The sequence below is a fragment of the Camelina sativa genome, chromosome 2 (genome assembly GCF_000633955.1).
Source record: "Camelina sativa cultivar DH55 chromosome 2, Cs, whole genome shotgun sequence".
Classification (NCBI taxonomy): Eukaryota; Viridiplantae; Streptophyta; class Magnoliopsida; order Brassicales; family Brassicaceae; genus Camelina; species Camelina sativa.
The window spans coordinates 26,413,863-26,433,614 of NC_025686.1; the positions used below are offsets into that span (position 1 = coordinate 26,413,863).

Genomic DNA, 19,752 nt, shown 5'->3' on the forward strand with positions numbered 1-19,752 from the left:
TTTTTTTTTTTTTTTTTTTTTTTGAACAAACAAAGCCTTATATTAAAACTTTTAAAAAAGTTCAGTACAAGAGATGAAAAGGCCAACTTTGCTAAGCCATCGGCTAACTTGTTAAGGTTTCGGGGAATAAAACTAAAAGAGGAACTAGAAATTTTTTTTGATAGAAACGAGATGTCGTGGAGAATCCCGTGAAGATCCTTGTGATGAAGCTTCTGATTAATCGCCTTGACTAAAACTTGTGAATCGGAGGCGAAAGAGATATTGGTGAGATCTGATTCGATTGCAACTTCGATCGCGGTCAAAGTTGCTATCGCTTCGGCTACCAAGGGGGAACGGACTGCGTGAACTATTCTCGATCCTTGGAGAATCGTTTGGCTTTGGGGGGTTTTGAAGATCCAACCCAGACCTGCCGAGCCATCCATCCGCCATGAAGCGTCTGTATAACAGGTAATTGACAGATTACTTCGGGATAATAGGGATCTTGGTGAGTCAATAGAGTGTCGGGTCAGTAGCTGGGTTTTAGGTATTTTTGGGATTTGATTTGATTGCCATTCCTTTGCTCGGATAATAGCCAGATTTAAAGCTTCTTCTGGTGTGGTTTTTATCTTGCTGAACAGGAGGCGGTTGCGGGATGACCAGATTGCCCAGAAGAGCCAGGGAAATAGTGGACCTCCCCCAATCCCCATTGGAGGGAGACACGTCAAGCGGCTGGCCAGAGAGATACCATCAGTGACAGAAGAAATTTGATCCGGGATGAAGGCTTCTTTGAAAGGTGCCTGTCTCCAGACTTTTGACGCAAAGGGGCACGTGAAAAATAGATGGAGGACCGATTCTACCTGGTTACAGTGTGGACAGGAGACTGAGTCATTTACTTGCCGATTCGGCAAGTTTTCGCCCACAGGTAAGGCATTACGAGCTGACTTCCACATAAGAAGTTTTGTTTTTGGGGAGGCTTTTACCCACCAAATGTTTGTTTTCCACTTGAAGGATTCTTGAGGGTTGGGGGAGGGGGATTCACTCTGATCATTCTCTATTCCTAGCGCTTCAAAATAGCCTGATTTAGTAGAATACACCCCATCCGATACAGGAAGCCACGCCCATCTATCTGAGGCTCCGGTCTTACTAGGCTTTAGAAGGAGGATATCCTTTTCATATTCTGGGAGAATTTGCCGGATACGGTCAAGGTTCCAAGAGGCAGAACTCGGTAAGAGAAGATCAGCCACTACTAGGTGTTGAGTTTCTGCTGTAGGGGGACCAAAGGGGGTTCGGGGGGAATCCAAGGAGAGCCAAGGGGACCGCCAGAGGGGGGTTGATTCGCCGGATCCAATGACGATACCTACTTTCTATTTAAGCAGATCTCTTCCAAGACAGATACTTCTCCAGCCATGTGACACTGATCCAGGCACCTTACTTTCCAAAAAGCAACCGTTTGGGCTATATTTGCTTAAAAGGACTCTGGCTAGGAGACAAGATGGAGAGGTAAGGATTCTCCAACTCACTTTAGCTAATAGGACATCATTAAATGTTTTGATATCTCGAAAACCTAACCCACCATCCTTGAAAGATTTTGTCATATTTTTCCATGATATCCAACTAATTTTTCTCTGCTCTGTCTTCGTATCCCACTAGAATCTTGTTAAGGCAGATTGAATTCTTTTGCAAAGGTTATTAGGTATTTTGAAACAAGACATGGTGTAGGTGGGCATGACAGCAAAGACGGATTTCAACATTGTTAGCTTACCAGCGGTTGATAAGAATCGAGAAGACCAACTCAAGGCTCGCTGTTTGATTCGATCAACTATCATACTAAAAAGATCTCTCTTCTTGCGACCAAAGAGTTCAGGTAAACCAAGGTAATTACCATTTCGTCCCTCCTTATGGATGCCTAAGATCGTCTTAGCCTTTTCTTTCATATCATTTGGAGTTTTGGCAGAGAAAGTTATAGAAGACTTTTGTTGGTTAATTTTTTTGACCAGAAGCTTATTCATAAAGCTTTAGGATGTTGTGGAGGGTAGAACAAGATGTTGGGTCTGAGCGACAGAAAAACATCGTATCATCAGCAAAGAGAAGGTGATTCACTCGTGGACTGCGTTTTGAGACCCTGATCCCCAGAAGAGACCCCTGGAGTTGAGCTTTTGAGCAGAGGCCCGAAAGCACTTCGCTACAAACGATAAAGATATACGGAGACAGCGGATCTCCCTGCCTAATACCTCTCTCCGGAACCACTGACCCCCTAGCTTGACCATTGAGTAAGTAAGAGTAAGTTACTGTTTTGATGCATTGCATAATCCAGGTAACCCATTGATGGTGAAAACCCATCCTTTCCATAGCCAATTGAATGAAGTCCCACTCGAGTCTGTCATAAGCTTTGCTCATATCAGATTTCACCGCCATATAACAACTTTTTTGAGCTCCCAAGGTTTTCAGATAGTGTAGACACTCGTGTGTAATCAAGACATTATAGGAAATAGCGCGTTGTGGAACAAAGGCTGACTGATTCTCCGAGATACAAGTATGAAGGATAGGTTGAAGTCTTTTAGCTAGTACCTTTGAGATGATTTTATAGTATACGGAGCATAAGGCTATAGGTCGATAGTCTGAGACCTTTTGGGGATTTTGGATTTTGGGGATGAGTCTAACATGGGTATGGTTTATTCTAAGGGGAAGGGAGCCAGACATAAAGAAGGACTGAATTTATGAAACAACTTTTTCCTCAACCACTTCCCAGTTAGATTGGAAAAAACTGGCAGAGAAACCATCTGGTCCCGGGGCCTTATCCGCATGAACTGAAAAATAGGCGTTATTGATCTCAATGGAAGTGGGAATGGTTATTAATTTGTCATTCATTTTCGGAGTGATACAAGGGGTAAGTCCTTCTTCAATAGCAGTTCTAGGGTCTCCAGGTTGAGAGGTAAAAATAGACTGAAAGTACTCTGAGATAGAACCAGCTATTTCTTTTTCTTCAAAAACCGGATCACCTTCCAGGCTCTCAATCACAGAAATGTTATTGATGGCTCTTCGGCTTTTTGTTGCAGCATGGAAGAAACTAGTGTTTTTATCTCCCAACGCCAGCCAAAGATTTCGACTTCTTTGCTTCCAGAAAGCTTCCTCCTTTTGATACGCCAGTAGAAGGGTCTTGTTAAGGTGGTCAATGGACTCTTGTGAGGTTGTGTCATCAGTCATGGCCTCTTCCAATTGAACCATACCGAGAAAACTCATTGGGACAAAACTCGGTTATGGGAAAAAAGTACAAACTTCACACCTAAGTTATCTAGTTATCTTTACCGGGTGAAGTCTTCAAGGTGGATATGTTGAAGACTTGGATCCTCGGTAGATTGAATGACCCGTCAGCTATGAGTGAATGAGCTTCCTTGGCCATCTCCTTAAATTTTGAGCGAGTGATCCTTCCCACGATCTCCGGTTTCTCTGCAGCTTATGACTCCTTGCTAGCCACGATCATATCAACGACAATGGTACAAGTGCTTCTCCAAGGCTTTTCTTGTTGATGGTTTTGTTCAGTCTTATGCTGATAATACAATGTTTGTCAAGGATCAAGGTACTTCTTATACCGCCTTACTGCTCTATGTTGATGACATCCTTATTGCCAGCAATTGTGATATATCCGTTTCTGCTGTCAAAGCTACTATGGCGAAGCAGTTTAAGATCAAGGATCTTGGTCCGGCTAAATTTTTCCTTGTCTTGTAGATAGCTAGGAACTCTACATGGATTTCTGTTTGTCAGAGGAAGTATTGTTTAGACTTGTTGGCTGATGCAGGTTTGTTGGGATGCAAGCCTAAGTCTGTTCCAATGGATCCGAAGGAGACATTGACCAAAGATACTGGTGTTCTACTTATGCATCACTTGACCTGATATTACCTTTGCTGTACATCGGTTGAGTCAGTTCCTCTCCTGTCCTACTGATGCACATTTTCAAGCTGCTCGTAACATTCTCAAGTACCTGAAGAATAGCCCTGGTCAAGGTTTGTTTTACTCTGCTTCTTCTGAAATTTGCTTGAATGGCTTTGCTGACGCTGACTCTGGAACTTGCAAAGATTCTAGACGATCAATCTCTGGTATGTGTATCTTCCTCGGTAATTCTTTGATCACTTGGAAGTCGAAGAAACAGGATGTAGTGAGCTCCAGTAGCACCGAGGCAGAGTACATGAGTATGGCTCAGACGACAAAGGAACTTCTTTGGTTCAAACAGATACAAGATTTACGGATTGAGCCTACTTCTCAAGCTAAGTTGTTCTGCGACAATAAATATGCTATTCACATTGCGAACAACAAATGTCTTCCATGAGAGGACAAAACATGTCGAGATTGACTGCCACACTACACGTGATCAGGTCAAGAATGGTTTTCTCAAGCTTTTTCATCTCAAAACTGGAAACCAACTCGCGGATATTTTCACAAAACCGCTTCACCCTGGTCTGTTTCATCACCTTCTACAGCGCATGTCGATTTCAAGCCTTTACTCTTCCAAGGAAGTATCGGCTTGAGGGGGTATATTGACTTATATCACATAAGTTAATAGTTTGTATATTAGAGTAGATAAGTCTCCCTTAGCTTACTTCTCTGATATACTAATTGTACAGTATAAATACTCTTGTATCTGAACGCTGATTAATTAATGAGATAAATCTTTTACATCAGAGTTAATATGAATGATCCTTATCCCATTGGCTGGAACACCCAGTTCTTTGTAAAATTTCTTCAATTTGAGAACTTTTAGGTTGCTTTAGCTTCGAATGTTTAAAATTGAGTGTTTAACAGGTGGGTTTGGTTTGAGGAGGAGGAATCAAGGGAGAGACTTTGGAAAAGGAGTCAAGTGTTCAGTGAAAGTGCAGCAGCAATCTTATCCTCCTCCAGCATGGCCTGGGAGAGCTGTTCCTGAGGCGCCTCGTCAATCTTGGGATGGACCTAAACCCATCTCCATCGTTGGATCTACTGGTTCTATTGGCACTCAGGTTTTCTTCTTACTCTGTTTCTTTGCTTTCTTCTTACTCTTTGCCAGATGAGTTAGATTAAAGTATTATTGTTCAGTTCTTGAGTAGGACTAGACTAAAACAGTGTTGTTGTTTTTTAGTTTACAAACAATCTGCATGTTACTGAGTTATTTGTTGCATCATTTTTATGGATAAGAACTTGCATTTTGCAGACATTGGATATTGTGGCTGATAATCCTGACAAATTTAGAGTTGTGGCTCTAGCTGCTGATTCCAATGTTACTCTCCTTGCTGATCAGGTAACATACAACTTCAATTCCTCGTTCAGACCACTTAGAATCTATTTTATTTCTCAATTCAATGATAGTAGTATAGCAAATCAAACCAGAGAAATCAGGTTCTTGCTTAGTTTTATAAGCCTTCTGTGATCTTGAGAAAAGTCTACATTATGGTTCTTTACTCTCTTTTGAATGATGGCAGGTAAGGAGATTTAAACCTGCGTTGGTTGCTGTTAGAAACGAGTTATTGATCAATGATTTTAAAGAGGCATTAGCGGATTTGGACTACAAACCTGAGATCATTCCAAGGGAGCAAGGAGTGATTGAGGTTAGTGCATTTTTCAGTTTTGATTGTAGTGTAGATTTTCACAAAGTATCTATCCTCATCGATTTCTTACTTATGTTCATCAACAGGTTGATCGACACCCTGAAGTTGTAACTGTTGTTACCGGAATAGTGGGTTGTGCAGGACTAAAGGTATATATTCTCTTGTTATTTGTTACAAAAACTGTATTGAGAGAATAGGAAAAAAGTATATAAAGTGATAAAACTTGTTGTTTGTTTTTACTGCAGCCTACAGTTGCTGCAATTGAAGCAGGAAAGGACATTGCTCTTGCAAATAAGGAGACATTAATGGCAGGTGGTCCATTTGTGCTTCCGCTTGCCAAAAAACATAATGTTAAGATTCTTCCGGCAGATTCAGAACACTCTGCTATATTTCAGGTATCATAATTCACAAAGAATTTAAGTACCTCAACTTTCATATTGAGTTAAGTATTGGTCTTGATGCAATTTCTACCTCTGGCAATTTGATTGAAAACTCTTCTTTTATGGTCTCTAGTGTATTCAAGGTTTGCCTGAAGGCGCTCTCCGCAAGATAATTTTGACTGCATCTGGCAGAGCTTTTAGGTTTGTTTCATTAATCTCCTCTCTGCATGATATTTTTTTTTCTCAGTTCTCATTTGGTTAATGGAAAATGTTAATTGGATTTCAAAATAGGGATTGGCCTGTTGAAAAGCTGAAGGAAGTTAAAGTAGCGGATGCGTTGAAGCATCCAAACTGGAACATGGGATAGAAAATTACTATGGACTCAGCTACACTTTTCAACAAGGTTAAGATCATTTTCTCCTCAAGTTTAAACTCTGATTTTAAAAGTACATTTTGATCAAGGTAGATTAATTCTTGATTTCTTGAAACAGGGTCTTGATGTCATCGAAGCACATTATTTGTTTGGAGCTGAGTATGACAATAGAGAGATTGTCATTCATCCTCAAAGTATCGTACACTCCATGATTGAAATACTGGTCTTGCGTTAAAACTAAATAACTGCAGTTTTTGTCTTTCGGTTTCAAAGTGTATAACATGTATTTTGTTTTGTTTCACATGATTCATCCGTACTTGCTCAATTGGGTTGGCCTGATATGCGTTTACCAATTCTCTACACCATGTCATGGCTCGATAGAGTTCCTTGTTCTGAAGTAACTTGACCAAGACTTGACCTTTGCAAGTAAGCAAACCACATATATATACTCTCTGTTTATCAAGTGTGAAGCTAAGATTAGTTGAAGATTCCCCAATCGGTCTTTGGTTTGGTTTTGCATTCAGAACCTAAAACCAAAAGTTGATTGATTACGGTTGTGGATTTTGGCAGACTCGGTTCGTTGACTTTCAAGAAGCCAGACAATGTGAAATACCCATCCATGGATTTTTTTTGAATTACTAAGAGGTTCCGGGCCTAGGCCCGTACATCCCCTCATGCCAGGGACAGAGCATTTTATATGGTCCCCTGCCAAGCGCCGTCCCTCGAACCGGCGACCTCTAGACTTTGCCAGAGAGTCTTTACCAGTTGAGCTATCGACGCTTGGTCCCATCCATGGATCTTGCTTATGCTGCTGGACAAGCTGGAGGCACAATGACTAACTGGAGTTCTCAGCGCCGCCAATGAGAAAGCCGTTGAAATGTTCATTGATGAAAAGTAAGACTTTTGTTTTCTCTTTGGGCATCTCAAACAAAATTCTTGAAACGAATCAAGATTGTTTATATCACTTTTGTTTACAGGATAAGCTATTTGGATATCTTCAAGGTCGTGGAATTAACTTGCGATAAACATCGTAACGAGTTGGTAACATCACCTTCTTCTGAAGAGATTGTTCATTACGACTCGTGGGCGAGTGAATACGCGCCAAGTGTGCAGCTTTCTTCTGGTGCCAGGCCAGTTCATGCATGACAAATTGCTTTGTTGGAAGAACATTAGTGAAGTGATTTTAAAATAATGTGGGAACAAGATTAGTGTAGAGAATGGGTTAGTACTTAATAGCGGTTATTGGGAGGATTAAGGATCGTAACTAATGTATCTGTGATCTAAACAAGCCAAACCAATAATTTGAAACCATTTTTACCAAAGCCTTCCGTTTAAAGTAAAGTGCATCCAAGAATGGTAAAAACAAAAGCCTAATTAGGGTTCTTGAAAAGCATATGAGCTTCATCAGTACAGTATGGGTTCCATCTCCTGTTGTCGTCCTCATCTGTTTCTTGAAAAGCCTCTCTGCTTCATGAGTAGAGAGCTTGCAGCATCATCACTTGTGCTACTTTTTGGCTTGTTGATTGGGAATCGGCCACTCGGTTGTTTATTAAATTAATGGAAACCACAAATTGTTTTGAAATATTGTTTGATTAAAATATGAAAAATAGCCTCAAATAGCACTAATCTAGTTTTTGGACATTCATTGTAATGACCCGTAACTAGAAATATGAAACCGACGGAGAAATGTGTCCAAAGACGAGGAGGAAGAGGAAGCGAAGCGCTGTCGGATTTGCGGTGTGGAGATGGAGCTCAAACCAGTCAATGATCGGCCTAAATCACTGTGAATTAAGGATTTGACCCTAGATGTGTTGAGTTTTACTTTTGGGTGAGACTAGAGAAGTACATGAGCTTGGGGGCTCATGTGACTCTCTTATTTTCTTGAGTGTTGCATGTTTATCTTTTAGATCTACATGGTAACAAGTTGAGATCTGGGGTAGAGACTAACATGCACACATATAGTGTGGCATCTAGTCTTCTTTGGGGTTAAAAGATCATGCATGCATAAAGAATTGAGTATATGGGTTGCATGTAAGGTCAGATCTGAAATGGCTGATCAAGCATGCATCCTTGAGGTATTATTTCTCAACCGGGTGGGTTGAGAAATTTAAGTGGTGAAATGGGCAAAAATTTGCAATAATTAATTGCATAATTTTGAGAATTTTGTTAGTAGCATGCATGACAGAATTTGGAGAAAATTGGGGTAGAATCACTTGCATGTCAAGGAAAAATATTTAAGAATTGGTTCTTAATTTTCCTTGAGTTTTGGTTGAGTTGCATGCATGTGGATGCGGTCTTAAATTCTTGAATTTTATTTCTTGCATGTTAAGAATTTTTGGGTAATTTTTCCTTGCTTGTTTCTTGCATGTGTTGCTTGATTTCTTGCTTGGAAATTGCTTTATTATTAAGTACTTGATTTTTTGTGTCGGTAGACTTAGAATAAGTACTTGTCTAGCTAGTTCTCATGTGTCATGTTGGACTAGCAATCGACTTCTGCCCCCAAGTAAATGTGGAGTTCCGGCGAGTTAACTGTGAGGGTCTCGTGGCTGGACAGATCGGCGTCTAGTGAGAGACGAGATCGATATTGTGCATGGTGATGCAAGTGTGTGTGATCCGGTTGGTAGCCTTTGTGGTTTCAACACGGTGTGGTTTGGGGAGAGGGATAGAAGGTCATAGGGGCCCTAGGTTGCGTGTGTGAGAAAAAATTTAGTGAGTACCAAGGGTGGTAGCATCACTAGTACTTTCATTCCCATGAGTTTGGGAGTTGTGTTGAGATGGCCTATGGTGGTTGAGAGTCTAGAAGTGTCATGTTAGGTCATTTCTAGTCTTGATTGTTGATTGCTTGATTGCTTGATTGCTTGATTGCTACTTTGCTTTTAAGAGTCTACCCCCCTTAAAAGAATTCGTCCTTGAATTCCAATGTCTTGATCACCTTCCATGATGATTTCGATTCTCGTTTCTCATGCCTGCTACTGGTGTTATCTTGACAAGCGTTTTCAGTTGTTACTCATACAACTCTGGCTCTATGAACTTGTGTCATCAAAGCTTCTTCATCTCCAGCATTAACTTGGACCTTCTGGATCCCTACTTCTCTCGGTTATGTGTCTTGATGATTCACAACCGTTCTCTGCTTGTCTCTGAATGTAATGACCTGTAACTAGAAATATGAAACCGACAGAGAAATGTGTCCAAAGACGAGGAGGAAGAGGAGGCGAAGCGCTGTCGGATTTGCGGTGTGGTGGTGGAGCTCAACCCAGTCAATGATTGGCCTAAATCACTATGAGTTGAGGATTTGACCCTAGATGTGTTGAGTTTTACTCTTGGGTGAGACTAGAGATGTAAATGAGCTTGGGGGCTCATGTGACTCTTGTTTTCTTGATTGTTGCATGTTTATCTTTTAGATCTACATGGTAACAAGTTGAGATCTGGGGTAGAGACTAACATGCACACATATAGTGTGGCATCTAGTCTTGTTTGGGGTTAAAAGATCATGCATGCATAAAGAATTGTGTATATGGGTTGCATGTAAGGTCAGATCCGAAATTGCTGATCATGCATGCATCCTTGGGGAATTATTTCTCAACCGGGTGGGTAGAGAAATTTAAGTGGTGAAATGGGCGAAAATTTGCAATAATTAATTGCATAATATTGAGAATTTTGTTAGTAGCATAAATGATAGAATTTGGAGAAAATTGGGGTAGAATCACTTGCATGTCAAGGAAAAATATTTAAGAAGTGGTTCTTAATTTTTCCTTGAGTTTTGGTTGAGTTGCATGCATGTGGATGTGGTCTTAAATTCTTGAATTTTATTTCTTGCATGTTAAGAATTTTTGGGTAATTTTTCCTTGCTTGTTTCTTGCATGTGTTGCTTGATTTCTTGCTTGGAAATTGCTTTATAATTAAGTACTTGATTCTTTTGTGTTGGTAGACTTAGAATAAGTACTTGTCTAGCTAGTTCTCATGTGTCATGTTGGACTAGCAATCGACTTCTGCCCCCAAGTAAATGTGGAGTTCCGGCGAGTTAACTGTGAGGGTCTCGTGGCTGGACAGATCAGCGTCTAGTGAGAGACGAGATCGATATTGTGCATGATGATGCAAGTGTGTGTGATCCGGTTGGTAGCCTTTGTGGTTTCAATGCGGTGTGGTTTGGGGAGAGGGACAGAAGGTCATAGGGGCCCTAGGTTTCGTGTGTGAGAAGAAATTTAGTGTGTACCAAGGGTGGTAGCATCACTAGTACTTTCATTCTCATGAGTTTGGGAGTTGTGTTGAGATAGCCTATGGTGGCTGAGAGTTTAGATGTGTCATGTTAGGTCATTTATAGTCTTGATTGTTGATTGCTTGATTGCTTGATTGCTTGTTTGCTTGTTTGCTTACTTGCTTGCTAATCGCTTCCGCTAGTGCGATTCTGATTGTGTTGTGGTTGTGGGTAGTGTTTGGGGTAGTTGGTTTGAGAAGTATGCATGTTAGAGAGTCTCCCAACTCACTGAGTAATCGTGGATTACTCACTCCTCTCCGTGGACTGTTTTCTTGCAGGGAAAGTAAGTGGGTAGAGTTGGGCAACTAGGAAAACCGGATAGGATGTTTTGTGTTGTGTGATTGCTGAATTGAAACTTCTTGTTTTCTTTGACATGCATTCCTTCAAAATGGATCCAACTATTTTTACTTTGTATTCTTGTTTTGATTGCAAACATTATACATAAGTAAATCGAGATATTTTCTATATATATTCGGATGAGTTGAATAGTACATGATCTAGTCCGGACCAGCACAATGCCGCGCATGCGCCAAAGGTTGCAAAGCCGGAGGTGTAGGCGTAGCGGGTAGGAGGTGGCTTATGGACTGGTCGGGGAACCTAATTCGTTGGTGGAACCTCGACTGGACTGCGACTGTCTACCTCTTTGTGAAGCTCTCCTAAACCTATCCACGGTTTGTCCGACCAAGTGACGGGTGCGGTTCGGGGGCGTTACAATGGTGGTATCAGAGCGGGTTGCAAAACTCGTGTCCCACTTTGACTTTTCAAATGTTTTATCGAGTAATTGTGTTACAAAAACCAGCATTTAGTTCTGGTTGTTGCCTGTTTAGTTTGAGAGAACCTTAGACTTAACTAGCAACTTGCCTTGTGTGTGTGCAGATGTCTTCGGGTGGCAGGAATGGATGTGATGGTTCAGGGGAAAAAGGTCGGGTGCAGGAGGAGATGAGTAATAACAACAGGTTTCTTTCGATTGAGTCGGAAAGTTCTCATGCAGCCATGGACTCGGATAAGTGGAGTCTCGATGGACTGTGTAATGGTTATGGAGAAGAGGTGGATCAACCTATGGAGTCCAACCCTATTAAGAGAAAGGGTGTGGATAATGGTGAGGAAGAGAACCAGTCAATAGAGACTGATCCTTCAGAGTGTTTGGGAGATGACGAGGAGGTCAATGATGAATGGGATGATCAAGGAGCTGCAGTATGGACTGAGGTGTCGATGTAGATTCATATCACCGTCGATGGACGAGGGTTGTCCGTGACAATTCCAGATTCAGTGCCGAAGGATCAGAGAGAAGAAATGAGGACCCGCGTGATGGGTATGTTGTCTGACATAGTAGGTACGATTGATGGTGGGGAACCGGTTGGAGATGGAACCAACGGTGAATCTGAGCCCGACAATGGCGGAGTGGCCAGTGCTGAATTGAACAAGGCTGAGGGTGACGAAGACCCTAATCCAAGTGATGATGATCAAGAGGAATACTTGGAGGTGGTTGAGTTGTTGTCTAGCGATGAGGAGGGCATACCAACTCTCATTGTGGAGACAAAAAGGAGGCCAAGGGAAGCGGCTAAAGAGGGAACTCGACCCAAGTTGGTAGCAGTACCATTGCCAGTACCGGACCAAGGGGTAGCGGATGTCACACCTGGTTCAAGGGAGAATCAAGATCAAGACTCTAGTGTCGAGACACAAGAACTAGAGAATCAAAGAGATGCGGCCAGAAAGAATGGATCAGTGGGATCCGATGCTGTTGGAAGTCGAGGTCAACAAAGAAGAGTTGATGAGGCGGCTGAGGTTGAGTGAGAGAGTGCCAGTGCAAGGGCATGAGAGTAAGGCTGATGCGGAGCCCAAGAATGATCCTGCACCAATGGCTGAAACTGAACTACAAATGAGTCAAAAGCAAGAAAAGAAGAATGAGAACATGTAAGGTGGTACAAAGAAAGTCGGGAGTGAACCCGAAGGGGATCAAGTGATGAACACCGGAGATGAACCAAATGATAGCCGATCGTACGAGGCTGATAGCGAACCAAGGGGTGACCGAGAGATGGCACTGGGCCAAGGTTTGGGAGACTGAACCAAGGACTAAGAGACACCATGATGAAGTTAATTGGGAAGATAGGCTGAGGAAAGAAGTTGTTCAAATGGAACATGGACAAGGGAGTGAGAAGCGGTCTAAGTATTTGGAGGATGTGGAGATACGACCATAGAGGGGAGCAATAAGAACGAGAGCTCAGGCAAGGAAGAGAGTGACGAACCCGTCCAGAGTTCAAATTAGGAACACGGTCCAGTGTGAGGCGTGTGGTGAGATTGGTCACTGAGTTCGGCATTGGTGGAAAGCAGCGTTGTGCACTCCAGGGTCGGGAGATATGGTTGTATGTTGGGAATGTGGTGCAGTTGGGCACCACATGCCAAACTGTCCGTCTAGAATCCGAGGACCGGATGAAGGTGGATCAAGTGAGAGTGAAGCTCCTGCGCCTGCGACTATGATCTCTGTAAACTTACCCGCTGAACCAGGAACTGGCCAGCCACCAAGACAGTGCGAGTGTAGTTGTAGGATGTGTAAGTTCCTGAGAGAACCCTAGGCACCTGTTAGCCATGTGATAGGGGATGTGTAATCTTTTTGGGGAAAGATTTGGAACTTGTCCTGCGGTGTATTTTTTTTATATATGTCTTTAAGACTAGATAACAACTCGGATAGCAAGCCGTAGAACCTTTAAATTTTTTTGGTAAAAGTTATTAAAGGGCGTTTGTGCTAAGTCTTTAGCCTCCTGGTGGTTAGTGGTGTGGTTGCTTGCTATCTTTGTTGTGATTTCTTGCATTTGTTATGTTTGCTTGCATGTTGTGATTGCTTGCATTTGTTATGATTGCTTGCATGTTGTGATTGCTTGCATTTGTTGTGATTGCTTGCATTTGTTGTGTTTGCTTGCATGTTGAGATTGCTTGCATTGGTTGTTGTTGCATTGAATAGGATTGCTTGCTTCTAGTGGAGTAGTTGCTTGCTAATCATAGACTGCATGTGTATTGGGGTAGGATGCATGTAGTTTGCATAATCTAACCAAACCTTTGAGTTGTGATTGTTTTGGCATGATTGATTGAGGACTCACCTAACACCGCAAGAGCGCGATCTGACAAGTAGAGAGCCAGTATAAAAATTGATTAAGGAGGACCCTCGAATCAATTGGCAAGTAGAGAAAATGATGAGAAAGAGAGAATGATGATAAAGAGAGAATACGGAGAGTTAGACGCATTTTAAGTCAAGTCCAAGGGGTGGACGTTGATACGAAGAAAGGATGTGGCAGAGGCAGAGAGTTCAAGAAAATGATGTGGCAAAGACAGAGAGAGAGCAAGAAAATAATGAGACAAAGGCAGAGAGTGCAAGGAAATAATGTGATGAAGAAGAGGGTGCAAGAAGATCATCAACACCTGGCTAAGAGGTCAAATTATGGAAACCTCACTAAAACGATCAAGGTCAGAATGGACTCAGCGGAAGGAGTCAGATCAAAAAATGGGAATGATAACCTGATTTTTAAAGAAAACAAAAAGTGAAGAAAAGAATACGAGAAAGACAAATTCAAAACATGGTGATGGAGGACCATACGTAAAAGAGAATATTACGACCAAAATGTGAGACAAGCAGAGAACGGTTGTGAATCATCAAGACACATAACCGAGAGAAGTAGGGATCCAGAAGGTCCAAGTTAATTTACGAGATGAAAAAGCTTTGATGACACAAGTTCATAGAGCCAGAGTTGTATGAGTAACAACTGAAAATGCTGGTGAGGAGAACACCAGTAGCAGGCATGAGAAACGAGAATCGAAATCATCATGGAAGGTGATCAAGACATTGGAATTCAAGGACGAATTCTTTTAAGGGGGGTAGAATGTAATGACCCGTAACTAGAAATATGAAACTGACGGAGAAATGTGTCCAAAGACGAGGAGGAAGAGGAGGCGAAGCGCTGTCGGATTTGCGGTATGGTGTTGGAGCTCAATCCAGTCAATGATTGGCCTAAATCAGTGTGAGTTGAGGATTTGACCCTAGATGTGTTGAGTTTTACTCTTGGGTGAGACTAGAGAAGTACATAAGCTTGAGGGCTCATGTGACTCTTGTTTTCTTGAGTGTTGCATGTTTATCTTTTAGATCTATATGGTAACAAGTTGAGATCTGGGTAGAGACTAATATGCACACATATAGTGTGGCATCTAGTCTTGTTTGGGGTTAAAAGATCATGCATGCATAAAGAATTGAGTATATGGGTTACATGTAAGGTCTGATCCGAAATGGCTGATCATGCATGCATCCTTGGGGAATTATTTCTCAACTGGGTGGGTAGAGAAATTTAAGTGGTGAAATGGCCGAAAATTTGCAATAATTAATTGCATAATTTTGAGAATTTTGTTAGTAGCATGCATGATAGAATTTGGAGAAAATTGGGGTAGAATCACTTGCATGTCAAGGAAAAATATTTAAGAAGTAGTTCTTAATTTTTCCTTGAGTTTTGGTTGAGTTGCATGCATGTGGATGTGGTCTTAAATTCTTGAATTTTATTTCTTGCATGTTAAGAATTTTTGGGTGATTTTTCCTTGCTTGTTTCTTGCATGTGTTGCTTGATTTCTTGCTTGGAAATTGCTTTATAATTAAGTACTTGATTTTTTGTGTCGGTAGACTTAGAATAAGTACTTGTCTAGCTAGTTCTCATGTGTCATGTTGGACTAGCAATCGACTTCTGCCCCCAAGTAAATGTGGAGTTCCGGCGAGTTAACTGTGAGGGCCTCGTGGCTGGACAGATCGGCGTCTAGTGAGAGACGAGATCGATATTGTGCATGATGATGCAAGTGTGTGTGATCCGGTTGGTAGCCTTTGTGGTTTCAACGCGGTGTGGTTTGGGGAGAGGGACAGAAGGTCATAGGGGCCCTAGGTTGCGTGTGTGAGAAGAAATTTAGTGTGTACCAAGGGTGGTAGCATCACTAGTACTTTCATTCCCATGAGTTTGGGAGTTGTGTTGAGATAGCCTATGGTGGCTGAGAGTCTAGAAGTGTCATGTTATGTCATTTCTAGTCTTGATTGTTGATTGCTTGATTGCTTGATTGTTGATTTCTTGATTGCTTGATTGCTTGATTGCTTGATTGCTTAATTTTGACTGCATCTGGCGGAGCTTTTAGGTTTGTTTCATTAATCTTCTCTCTGCATAGATATTTTTTTTTTCTAACATGGGAAAGAAAATCACTATGGACTCAGCTACACTTTTCAACAAGGTTAAGATCATTTTCTCCTCAAGTTTAAACTCTGATTTTAAAAGTACATTTTGATCAAGGTAGATAAATTCTTGATTTCTTGAAACAGGGTCTTGAGGTCATCGAAGCACATTATTTGTTTGGAGCTGAGTATGACAATAGAGAGATTGTCATTCATCCTCAAAGTATCGTACACTCCATGATTGAAACNACTTCTGCCCCCAAGTAAATGTGGAGTTCCGGCGAGTTAACTGTGAGGGCCTCGTGGCTGGACAGATCGGCGTCTAGTGAGAGACGAGATCGATATTGTGCATGATGATGCAAGTGTGTGTGATCCGGTTGGTAGCCTTTGTGGTTTCAACGCGGTGTGGTTTGGGGAGAGGGACAGAAGGTCATAGGGGCCCTAGGTTGCGTGTGTGAGAAGAAATTTAGTGTGTACCAAGGGTGGTAGCATCACTAGTACTTTCATTCCCATGAGTTTGGGAGTTGTGTTGAGATAGCCTATGGTGGCTGAGAGTCTAGAAGTGTCATGTTATGTCATTTCTAGTCTTGATTGTTGATTGCTTGATTGCTTGATTGTTGATTTCTTGATTGCTTGATTGCTTGATTGCTTGATTGCTTAATTTTGACTGCATCTGGCGGAGCTTTTAGGTTTGTTTCATTAATCTTCTCTCTGCATAGATATTTTTTTTTTCTAACATGGGAAAGAAAATCACTATGGACTCAGCTACACTTTTCAACAAGGTTAAGATCATTTTCTCCTCAAGTTTAAACTCTGATTTTAAAAGTACATTTTGATCAAGGTAGATAAATTCTTGATTTCTTGAAACAGGGTCTTGAGGTCATCGAAGCACATTATTTGTTTGGAGCTGAGTATGACAATAGAGAGATTGTCATTCATCCTCAAAGTATCGTACACTCCATGATTGAAACACTGGTCTTGCGTTAAAACTAAATAACTGCAGTTTTTGTCTTTCGGTTTCAAAGTGTATAACATGTATTTTGTTTTGTTTCACAGGATTCATCTGTACTTGCTCAATTGGGTTGGCCTGATATGCGTTTACCAATTCTCTACACCATGTCATGGCCCGATAGAGTTCCTTGTTCTGAAGTAACTTGGCCAAGACTTGACCTTTGCAAGTAAGCAAACCACATATATATACTCTCTGTTTATCAAGTGTGAATCTAAGATTAGTTGAAGATTCCCCAATCGGTATTTGGTTTGGTTTTGCATTCAGAACCTAAAACCAAAAGTTGATTGATTATGGTTGTGGATTTTGGCAGACTCGGTTTGTTGACTTTCAAGAAGCCAGACAATGTGAAATACCCATCCATGGATCTTTTTTGAATTACTAAGAGGTTCCGAGCCTAGGCCCGTACATCCTCTCATGCCAGGGACCAGAGCATTTTATATGGTCCCCTCCCAAACGCCGTCCCTCGAACCGGCGACCTCTAGAATTCGCCAAAGAGTCTTTACCAGTTGAGCTATCGACGCTTGGTCCCATCCATGGATCTTGCTTATGCTGTTGGACGAGCTGGAGGCACAATGACTGGAGTTCTCAGCGCCGCCAATGAGAAAGCCGTTGAAATGTTCATTGATGAAAAGTAAGACTTTTGTTTTCTCTTTGGGCATCTCAAACAAAATTGTTGAAACGAATCAAGATTGTTTATATTCTCACTTTTGTTTACAGGATAAGCTATTTGGATATCTTCAAGGTTGTGGAATTAACTTGCGATAAACATCGTAACGAGTTGGTAACATCACCTTCTTCTGAAGAGATTGTTCATTAGGACTCTTGGGCACGTGAATACGCGGCAAGTGTGCAGCTTTCTTCTGGTGCCAGGCCAGTTCATGCATGACAAATTGCTTTGTTGGAAGAACATTAGTGAAGTGATTTTAAAATAATGTGGGAACAAGATTAGTGTAGAGAATGGGTTAGTACTTAATAGCGGTTTTTGGGAGGATTAAGGATTCTAACTAATGTATATGTGATCTAAACAAGCCAAACCAATAATTTGAAACCATTTTTACCAAAGCCTTCCGTTTAAAGTAAAAATCATCCAAGAGAGGTAAAAACAAAAGCCTAATTAGGGTTCTTGAAAAGCCTATGAGCTTCATCAGTACAGTAGGGGTTCCATCTCCTGTAGTCGTCCTCATCTGGTACTTGAAAAGCCTCTATGCTTCATGAGTAGAGAGCTTGCAGCATCATCACTTGTGCTACTTTTTGGCTTGTTGATTGGGAATTGGCCACTCGGTTGTTTATTAAATTAATGGAAACCACAAATTGTTTTGAAATATTGATTGATTAAAATATGAAAAATAGCCTCAAATAGCACTAAACTAAGTTTTTTGGACATTCATTGTAATGACCCGTAACTAGAAATATGAAACTGACGGAGAAATGTGTCCAAAGACGAGGAGGAAGAGGAGGCGAAGCGCTGTCGAATTTGCAGTGTGGAGGTGGAGCTCAACCCAGTCAATGATCGGCCTAAATCACTGTGAGTTGAGGATTTGACCCTAGATGTGTTGAGTTTTACTCTTGGGTGAGACTAGAGAAGTACATGAGCTTGGGGGCTCATGTGACTCTCTTGTTTTCTTGAGTGTTGCATGTTTATCTTTTAGATCTACATGGTAACAAGTTGAGATCTGGGGTAGAGACTAACATGCACACATATAGTGTGGCATCTAGTCTTGTTTGGGGTTAAAAGATCATGCATGCATAAAGAATTGTGTATATGGGTTGCATGTAAGGTCAGATCCGAAATTGTTGATCATGCATGCATCCTTGGGAAATTATTTCTCAACCGGGTGGGTAGAGAAATTTAAGTGGTGAAATGGGCAAAAATTTGCAATAATTAATTGCATAATATTGAGAATTTTGTTAGTAGCATACATAATAGAATTTGGAGAAAATTGGGGTAGAATCACTTGCATGTCAAGGAAAAATATTTAAGAAGTGGTTCTTAATTTTTCCTTGAGTTTTGGTTGAGTTGCATGCATGTGGATGTGGTCTTAAATGTTTGAATTTTATTTCTTGCATGTTAAGAATTTTTTGGTGATTTTTCCTTGCTTGTTTCTTGCATGTGTTGCTTGATTTCTTGCTTAGAAATTGCTTTATAATTAAGTACTTGATTCTTTGTGTCGGTAGACTTAGAATAAGTACTTGTCTAGCTAGTTCTCATGTGTCATGTTGGACTAGCAATCGACTTCTGTCCCCAAGTGAATGTGGAGTTCCGGCGAGTTAACCGTGAGGGTCTCGTGGCTGGACAAATCGGCATCTAGTGAGAGACGAAACCGATCTTGTGCATGACGATGCAAGTTTGTGTGATCTGGTTGGTAGCCTTTGTGGTTTCAACGCGGTGTGGTTTGGGGAGAGGGGACAGAAGGTAATAGGGGCCCTAGGTTGCGTGTGTGAGAAGAAGTTTAGAGTGTACCAAGGGCGGTAGCATCACTAGTACTTTCATTCCCATGAGTTTTGGGAGTTGTGTTGAGATAGCCTATGGTGGCTGAGAGTCTAGTAGTGTCACATTGGGTCATTTCTAGTCTTGATTGTTGATTGCTTGTTTGCTTCTTTGCTTGTTTGCTTACTTGCTTGCTAATGGCTTCCGCTAGTGCGATTCTGATTGTGTTGTAGTTGTGGGTAGTGTTTGGGGTAGTTGGTTTGAGAAGTATGCATGTTAGAGAGTCTCCCAACTCATTGAGTAGTCGTGGATTACTCACTCCTCTCCGTGGACTGTTTCTTGCAAGAAAAGTAAGTGGGTAGAGTTGGGCAACTAGGAAAACTGGATAGGATGTTTTGTGATGTGTGATTGCTGAATGAAACTTCTTGTTTTCTTTGACATGCATTTCTTCAAAATGGATCCAACTATTTTTACTTTGTATTCTTGTTTTGATCGCAAACATTATACATAAGTAAATCAAGATATTTTTTATATATATTTGGACGAGTGGGATAGTACATG

General features: G+C 41.3%; 1 pseudogene; it reads left to right on the plus strand.

Moving 5' to 3' along the window:
- Positions 1,705–7,454, plus strand: LOC104757039 (annotated as a pseudogene).